Here is a 9837-nt window from a genome sequence, read left to right on the forward strand (position 1 = left end):
CCGAGTAATATCATGTGATCAAACCTCTTCTAAACATTACACCCTCCAAAATTAGCAACGGAAGTATGTACGAGTCGTGCTAATGTCGGAATGATATCGGCATCGGCTGATATACAAGGCTGCAATATCGAATCCGAAGTGAAAAAGTTGCATCTGGACACCCCTGAAAAATATGCATTAACCTGTTCAGAATGACAGTGGAAAACCTTGGTTAGCATACGCCCCTTGTTAGCATGTTTTCCGGTTAAAGTCAAAAACTGCAGAAAAATTTTGCCTCGCTTTGCATCCATTTTCCGGTTTGCTTAAAATATGACATGTTATCACTTGAGTGCGCATCAGTCCAACTGTGTTCTTATTCTATTGTTAGCACAAAACGTCTGTCATGACTGTGGTTCTTTACAAATTAAGGGTTATGTCACAAATCTTTATAGTTTTACATGCATAAAACCATTCTATATTCTACCAGTCTATATAGAGGAGTGACAAGAGGGGTCACAAGGTGTGTGTGTGTGTTTACACATGGTACACGATAATGACCTCAGATGGGACTAAGCCAAAGGAAAGCAAACGTCCGCGCGTATCTATAGTCCCTATTTCCGTTACGTGAGGTCTGCTGGGTATCACTGGCAGTTCACACCTGACCTCCACAAACAAGCAGCAACTTTATGTGCATATCAAAGAGTAGACTGCACAGGATGCACGCTGGACCAGAGAGGATATTGTCAGTCATGGTGGGTGTTGGGGGGGTGGGGGTCAGTGCTGCTGCCGTACATAAACAATGTGAATATCATCCAGCTGGCTGGGCTGCAGCTCAAGGTCAGGTTTCGGCAAACCTCATCTGTTGCTCCTCTGGGGACGAGAGGATGAATTGTGATTTCAGTCACAGTGGCGACCCAGATGTGGGAAATATTCTCCATAAGACGGACTGATTGGAGATGGAAAACAGCATGCATGACCCTGCGTGTGTGAGAGCGAGCGGGAGTGTGTGTTTCTCTTATTTTGAACAAAGTGTACTATGCCGGTATTAAAAAAAAAAACAATATGTGGAAATATATCTGACATTCATCTTATCAAGTAACTGAACCGCATAAAAAAACTCATTTATTTTTATGATGTTATGACACGGCTATTTGCCACTCGTAAAAGGCTTTAGAAAATCTTAATAAAAGAAAGCCGAGATGATTCGCTCAGTTATTAGAAATTAGAACCTCCAGGAGAAAAAACAGTGGATACCAGAAGTGGAACCAGAAATATCTTTATATGATGCTGGAACACTCCGGCCTAAATTCACTTACTTCAGGGGTGTCCAAAGTGCGGCCCGGGTGCATTTTGAAAGAATAAAGTCTAAACGCTGAGGAAAAAAAAGTTTTAAGGAGAAAAAAATAATGATTTTACAAAAATAACGTATTATAATAAATTAAGGGAAGATATTTCATAAGTCATTTTAAGAGCATACAGCTGGAATATTTAGGAATTCTTTTTTTAAATGGCTTGCAGAAGAAATTATGTGAGTAAAATATAAATATTATATAGTAATATATATATATAATATTATGCAAATAATGATAATTACAAGAACTGTCACTTTTGTTGTTTACCTTTTCCCCCAAAGGCCGACCAACATGGCTGCCCGCCTGCTCCAGGCTGCGACCATCGTCAAGGATAAAGATGGTATCTGTGAGTGGATCTGCTCCTGTGGAATGGACAGAGATCATTGTATTTGTATTTGATATCACTGTATTTGATATGTCCGTCAGGTATTGTTCATACAGTGTAAGTAGCTTAGGTCATGAGTAGCTGAGCTATAAGTTCCGACTTGCAATAAAACTCAACTGGCATCGCCGTCGCGGCGACAGACCGAGACCAAGGACCTCCTATTTGTGTAAGAATCTTAATAAAAGTCCACAGCAGAGCTCCATTAGATACGCAATTTAACAGCTTCAGTGTCAGATCATAATGAATACAAAAAGTCCAGAGGCAGGATAATGATTGTGGTCATTTCCAGCGCTGTCATACGGCTTCCACGGGGGGACATTAACAAATACCACAAGATCCAAAACTCCCATCGGCGTCTTCACACATGATATTAGTACGGCATTCCCCTGTGGAGCGGCGAGGCGGGTGCGAGACGGAGACAGAAGGTGTGAGATTCTGCGCTAGTCCATGTAGCGCGCCATAATTCTCCAACACGTTACATAAACATTGTTTATTTATTCACCGCGTGCCTTCACGCGGTTTGATTGTTTACATCACACTGCAGAAGTAGCATCGTGCCGATACTGTGGAAGGCGCCAATGAATGTAGCAAAGACGAGGAACAACAATGGAGGACGTACTCCAGTTGCGTCTGCCCTCGACTCTTTAGTTATGCTACAGTTGGAGCGTCGGGATCGTTCAACCGGCTCGCCGACCGCCATCTATCTTCTCGCAAACCACTTTGACACGCTCGCTTCTAAAGGCACAACCGCAACAGGAAGTCAAGCATCTCATTTACCAACCTACTGTCGACGCAGGAGAAGGAAGTGAAACTAAAATGAGGTGATTTGATTGGACACACAAACATTACACAAGGTAGGTGTACTACTGTACAAAATAAACACCACCAACTCAGATAAGTGGAGGGAAACAGATGATGGATGGGCTTTGAAAGGCATGTGTCAATCACGTTTAGGAAAATCTGTCGTTAGCATCCCTGGTTAATACAAATGTAAAGGTGACTATAGGGCTGTTATGTCAACACAGCGCTAATGTTAAAAATCCCTATTCAGTAAATAGAAATAGAAAGTGGTTTGATGGCGCTATCTGCAGGGGTAAAAAAAAGTGCTGCAGCTATGAATCCAGCAGAGGGAGCCAATGAGAAGTCAATGTGTACATGCGCAATACCATACACGATATGCCAGTTTTGATTTACCTTGGGTGTATATATGATATTTCAACAATGTTAGCTTGCAATGACGGGATTTATGTACAGTATCTCACGCTAATATGATTCTATGCCACCACAAAACTGGATCCATCCATAAACACCATCGCTTCTTCTACACGGAGCATTCCCCAGGAAGGTGCTGTCGACTGGAGTCACGTACTATGTTCTGAAACTAGCCAAAGGTGCCATTTTACGTCACAATGTCGTCCATGTTAACGCATGCACACTCATCACATTTTAATTAATTGTCCTACAAAGCAAAATACGACATCCTAGCGTCTGCGCGCCACTCTCGCGGAACAAAGTGTAGGCGTCTCTGGGCCCCCGAGTGGAACGCCGTGTTTGAACTCTTCCCCACTCTGCTGTGGGAGTGGGCGAGGAAGCAGAGGTGAGGTAAAATTCTCATTTCCCAGCTTCAAAGCGCCGCCAGGCTCTGCGGTGTGTCACGGCTCCTGGCAGGCCGAGGCTTTCCCTGCGCTCTGCCGGCGGTATCAACATGACCCACAATCCACCGCGGGGGAGCCGCCAGCTCAGACTGCGGGGGCCCGCCATCTGCTCGCTTTGGCCTAGGGGTGCGTGCTTTTGTGCAACGAGCTACGACGAGGATGAGTCGGCACAAACGTCCATTTAGCGCGTGTCATCGCTTTGGATTGATTCTGCCGTGTTATCGTTCACCGCTAAGTGCTGACGCGCTAATTTAGCATCTCTGCTCTAATTACCCGCAAGAATCAATTAGCGAGACTTAATGGCATCGTGGTTTCTGTCAGGAGTTTGACCACATGCTGTGATTCACACACACACACACACACACACACACACGGATACATTGATCCAGGTGAATCCGCAGTTGAAGCTCCATGATTTATGATGACCGTTATGAGCTGCGAGATGCTAATTGACAGCATGTTTTTTTTTTTACAACTTTATTCCCAACCTGGTCACGACAACAGCAATGCTCAGTTTCGATGTTCCAGGTAACCAGATAGCGTGTACATAACCAGGAAATGTAACATTGCTGAAGTTCCGTCATTAATGGGTTTCATACTGGAATTTTGTAATTTTTACATCTTTTTTTCCTGATGTATTTCTCTAGTTTCATTCAAATAAAATAGTTGGCCATTATCGGGGAGCAGATTGTAAGAAATGTGAGAGAAAAACCCCACGTGTGCGCAGAAATAAGTACACGAGAAGAAATGGTGACACAAATTGCTTTAAATTGGCTTCACGTTCCCAAATGTAAATCTTGGAATGCACTTCATTATTTCTTCCAGAAAACAGGCAAATAGCAATAGAATCAGTCCTGTGGCGTGTTGGCACTCGGCGGGATCGAACCTGTGACTTGGTCTATGATTGATGGGCTTGTTGGGAGTTCCTCACTCCATTTAATTTGGGCTCCTCCCACGCTGCGTCATTAGGAGGAACAGGAGCAGGAACACAGCAGCTTCAAAGCGTCAGGCTTCATCTGTGAGAACTAATTTGGATCCTACTCCCGTTACCAGGCGGGCAGAAAGAACGAACGCAAACAACAACAACAAAAATAAAAACATCTTTGGTGGAAAGCCAAATCCACAGACCAGACTGAAGACCAAAGGTCTGGTGGAGGCGATGCGGCTGCTGGTCACCAGATACACATAATTGTGTTCCTGTCAAAATCTCCTTTGGGCTGATGGATGATCCAGGACGCGTAGAGATAATTGAAGCACCGCATGCGGCTTCCAAATGACGTGCATGTATTTCACGCATGTTGAGATGACGGATGAGGACCAAAGTGGAACGTCAGCAGCAATCAATAACAACCGGAGTGCGATGCTATACAGCATACGGATGCATGGGGTTTTCCTGCAGTACGAGTGGCCCACTCATGACTGCTTCCTGGTTCCGGTCGGTCTCGACAGACAAATGTACCCTGCCGAAGTTGCGGCTGCCCCTGCAGCTCCCTCGCGCCTCAAACTAATGAATTTTTAAAGACGGCATCAATCAAACCGCAGGCCAGATCAATAGACCACAGAGCGGGATCAGTGCACGCTTTGGTCACGTAGGCTTGGCCTTTCTGCACTCAAGTGGGCTTCACAGCTGGCGGCGTGTGAGATCGGTTGTTTGGGGAGAGGGGGGGTCGCGAACCGAGCGATACAATCAAGGCGGGGCGTGATTACGGAGATTAGAGGGTGGCTGATGGCTCACTGTCAACAATACACAGCACACTCGACTAGGATGATGGCGGCGGTGATGGAAATGATAGGACAACGAGCGGTCCTGGTGGGAAGGTGAAATCCTGATGGAGGCGGGATCGGCCACGCGACATCGTGGCGTGGCGACAGTGTACGGCGGCGATGAAGTCAACAAAGAGGAAGGCCACGTAGTAAATGAAAGACCGCAATGATTGCTGTTGCCATGGCTGCTGCCTAATCAGCCTTGTAACAGCCGCTGCTACTAAAAGCTAATGCTAATCACGTGACATAGCGTACAAAAAAATAAACAAACCTCCATCCAAAACCAAAATATATCCAAGTTAAGGGTATCTGGGGAATCGTGTGCTCTGCTATGACTTGCAACTTTCTTTGGCCCTGTGGTGGGTTATTTTGGCGGCGTAGTCAATTTAAAAAAAAAAAGCTAGTGGTGTAACTGTTAGCTAGCAAAGACCTACAGAATCAACTGGTGACGTCAGAGTAGCGACGGCGCTTGGGGACAATGACTTCAGGGTTTCGTAATAACACGACAAATCTTATTAAGGCGACAAAACTTCCTTGTTTGGACATTTGACTTTGAGGAATGACACAAGGGCGTTTGGTTAGGTGCAATGATGGGCCGTATTGTATATGAGTACAATAATTTACATTAAAAATTGAATTCAAGTCTTTATCAAAGTCCTGGAATCCGGCAAAGTTTAGCCATTCCAATTTTTTTAAAAGCACAAATTGCCCCAATACAGTAATACGCGGTGCACTTCTGTACAATGACAAAAAAATGTGGACAACAAAAGAGTCCGATTTTGGTAGTCGTCAGGCAAAATCTGATTGAAGATTGCCGAGAATAGCCGTCGATAAAAGAGTTGTACCAGCCCCGACCTCTCATGTTGCATTGGCACTCGTGTTAGCGCCAGGCTGGTGAGTCGTTTTCACACACCAACTAAAAATAAGCCAACAGTATTTATTGGAACACATGCTGTGTGTAGGGAAGACTTAAGGCCTTAAAGGAGGTACAAGAAAAGAGCAGCCAATGTTTAGTTTATCTGAAGAGTACCTGGCTAAGGGATCCAGCCTTACCAAAGTAGCTGGGAAAATGACCTGAACCTCCATAAAGTCTGTTTAAGTCTTGATTCGTTGTGAGCTGCGTGAGAAAGCCGAGCGGCCGCGGCTTCAAGCGGCGGATCCACCGATAGCGGCTAAAACGATTAAAAAGTCTCCTCGCTCTCTTCGGCACCAACTTGCTCAGAGATTAGGAGCTGTGTGATACGCCGATAAGAAAAGCGAGAGGTGAGTAATCCCCTTTTTTTTTCTTCAATAAAATTAAATTACAACTGTTGGGAGGAAGAGAGTGCAGCCAATAGCATTAGTGCTGATGATGGCCGTGTTGGGAATAGGCTTGGCTATCGTTATACGGTATTATCTGATACTGGTGCAAAATCGGTCGTTTGGAAACTGCGCCTGAAACAGATACGTCATCTGAATATTTATTTATTTTTACTGAGCTTCCTGTTCCTGTTGCACGTAGACACCCCCATTGTATTTGGATCATGGTGTAAGCTTTCCACGTTATTCCAATTTACGCTACTAGATGCTTGAATAGCTTGCTAAGTCACCAAACCGTGGAGGTCATCGTGACATTCTAATATTACACACAAAAAAATCTATTTGGGGTGACTCATTTGGGAGCTGCAGCTTGTTTATGTCAGACTACTGAATTTGAAAAATCTTAGGGTAAAATAATTCGCATAGCTTCAGTCGTGTATTGGGCCGAGTCCCAAGATTGAGTTGGTTGAAATGCAACAAGCCAACACCGACCAAAATGGCTGACTTCCTGTTTGTTTGGGAATATTGGTTAATTTGTGTACACGGTTGTGCATTGTGTCATGAGTGATGCTTCCACCGACATAGCGACACTAGTGGCAGCGGCTAATCTTTTAAACGGGTGCTAGCGAGTGAAGTTTGGTTCACGCACGGTAAGGTGCTCAAAAATGGGAGGGAAGTCACAACAACAACATTTTCGAACGAGCTTTTGCACCGCTATATCTGGTGCTCAGGCCCTAATGGTACGTCATTTGTCAATATGAAATAAAATCAACAGATACAGGGAACGTGCAAAATAATTTACAGTATTGATTTCCTATCAGACCGGGGTTCAATTCCACCCTCGGGTCATCTCTGTGTGGAGTTTGCATGCACTCCGGCTTCCTCCCACATTCCAAAAACATGCTAAGTTAATTAGCGACTCCAAATTGTCCATAGGTATGAATGTGAGTGTGAATGATTGTTTGTCTATATGTGCCCTGTGATTGGCTGGCCACCTGTCCGGGGTGTAGCCAGCCTCTCGCCTGAAGACAGCTGGGATAGGCTCCAGCACCCCCGCGACCCTCGTGAGGATAAGCGGTACAAAAATGAATGAAAGAATGATTTCCTATCTAATGGAAATGAGTCAACAGGGCCATTAACAGCTCGTGGGTGCTGACGGCACAAGCTGTACACTAACTATTCTAAAGTATATTATCCCTTAGCTGCTTTCACACAGCTGAGTACATTAGTGCTTATTTTTAACTTGTATGACTATCACCAGATAACATGAGCTCCATATTCTACCGCATTAGGTGTCGGACATTACCAGACATTGTGTATGCATGGAGGAACTGTGCAATCATGCATTAATATGACCACACTTGTAATAGAAAGATAGATGCAAACATGTTAGAGCATTTGTCGAGCGAAGACCGCGGTATGAGTTCACAACGACATGCTGTTATCTCCTACCGGAGCAACAAAAGAGGAAAGATGCTTTGTGTCTTTCCCTGCCAAGAAGCATCACTAAAGAAGCTACTGGAGAAATGTTGGCTGAGAGCCTGCTGGAGTCTTTGCTTCTCAAGGACACGCTTCCCCCCCCCCCCCCCCCCCATCAGCGGTAATCCGAGTGCACCCCACCCAGCACCATTGTATAATCCCGGTTTGCAGCAAAAACATGGATCCGTCCTTGCTTGGAAGCTGCAGAGCTCACACATCAAAGACTCTCTGCGCAGACAATTGCCGCTTTTTTTCTTCAAATAGTGGTCAGGGGTGTTTCATCAACTGCAGAGAGTATATGGCAGGCTTAGTGGTAAAGCTTATTCAAATAAAGTTTTGGTTATATGTGAGAAAAGGGAAGTGATGTAAATATGCTGATACGGCATTTTCAATTAAATGAATCTTTTCTTTTGTTTGAATTTTAAACAAAAGTCTTCAAAGTCAACCAACCTTTGCAAGCCCACAGGCCAGCTCATGTGTCAAAGCCCTGATGGACCAGGGTGCAGATCTGGCAGATCCTTATTAATCTAATATAGTAATCTAGTGTTATTGTCACTTACTGACGTCTAAAACAAAGAAAAACGCTGCGAGCCTTTGCGAAGCAATTTTCCAGAGACAAGATAATAGCGTGGCTTGATGCGTGTGGGCGACAAGCGCAGCGGGTTTGTACGGAAATGGCAACAACGTCCTTGATGGAAAGTTCTGAGGAGTTCTTTTCATTTTCATACGAAAAGACAAAACCACCACCAAGTTATCCCAGCTTCTATGCATTTTAGCCGTCTTGTCCTGAAAAACGGGATTCCGGAAGCCTGCTCTACTGAACACCTTTCCGTCAGGTGTCAAAGGTCAGCTTTGGTCTGTGGGGAGTAAGGGTTAAAATATGCATGTCTAGTAGTTGCCGCTTCCTGGCTGACATCCGCATCGGCAGCATACCAGAAAATAGTTAATTTACATCTTGATGGCTTCTCTCATCTGGAGATGAAGCCACTGGTCCGCTCCCTGATAAGGCCAGTCTGCTCGTTAACCCCCCCGCCTCTTGATGATGATGATGAATTATCAACAGAGAGAAACGAGATGACCAATAATAGCAAACTATGGGAATGTTCTACGCAAGCTGACATATTATGCCGGTGAAGGGTGAGAGCGCAGCGCAAACACTTGTGTTGGCGGCACGCTAACCCAGACTGTGCCGCCTCCACGCTGAGAGCGAGTGGAATTATCTCAGCTGGCAGCGTGGATAAACTAATAGTGGGTGTGGGTCGTTAATTAGGTGACTAGTCTATATCCTGAATACATTACAGTTAGGAGAGAAGAAAAAGGGAGTGAAGAACCTTCATAGTGATGCCTTCTGTCTCATCTGATGCCATCTTGGTCCACCTCCTGCAAAAAAGAACAAAACATTAACCTTATGTGATGATACTGGGGTGTACAAGTGCACGGCATTGCATTGTATTGTATTGTATTGAGACTCTGATGAAACACATTTAACTTAACGTTCATAACGTCTAAACGTCACGTGATCACTCTGCTCGAGGCCAGTCGAAGCGGACATGTAAGAAAAACTAACTAGTCTGTGAAAAGAACTGATTAGAATAGTAACAGCGAACTAAAAGTACTTTTAAGTCGGCGCAGAGGCATAACGAAAAGATGACAGCAGCATTTAGCGTTTGACCTCACCTGCTGGTGGAGTGACGACAGCGCCGCCATGTTGAGAGGCCCTCCAAGTACTTCGTCCTATAACGTATTTTAAAAAAACACACTTTGTGTCACATATTGATGCGAAAGATGATACTCAATTGTAGGTAAGATGTATATTTTCATAATAGCTGCTGTGCGGCAGTAACATTGCCACTTAAAATACTCCGACAAGCAACAACGCCACACGTACCTTAGCTGAGTAGGAGAAAGAAAGTAGCACGTGCGA

The 9837-nt window shown here is 44.7% G+C and overlaps 1 long non-coding RNA gene across 1 annotated transcript; it reads right to left on the reverse strand.

Annotated features, from left to right (window-relative positions):
• Nucleotides 1–338: 338 nt before the first annotated feature.
• Nucleotides 339–9788, reverse strand: LOC144901891 (uncharacterized). The gene is made up of 4 exons (XR_013630035.1): nucleotides 9591–9788; nucleotides 9245–9293; nucleotides 1599–1693; nucleotides 339–957 (listed from the first exon to the last, which is right to left on the reverse strand). It is a non-coding gene; the product is annotated as an uncharacterized LOC144901891 (long non-coding RNA).
• Nucleotides 9789–9837: the final 49 nt, after the last annotated feature.

Source organism: Doryrhamphus excisus, linkage group LG16 (genome assembly GCF_037039965.1).
Source record: "Doryrhamphus excisus strain RoL-2023G ecotype Guam linkage group LG16, RoL_Dexc_Guam_v1.1, whole genome shotgun sequence".
NCBI classification, from domain to species: domain Eukaryota; kingdom Metazoa; phylum Chordata; class Actinopteri; order Syngnathiformes; family Syngnathidae; genus Doryrhamphus; species Doryrhamphus excisus.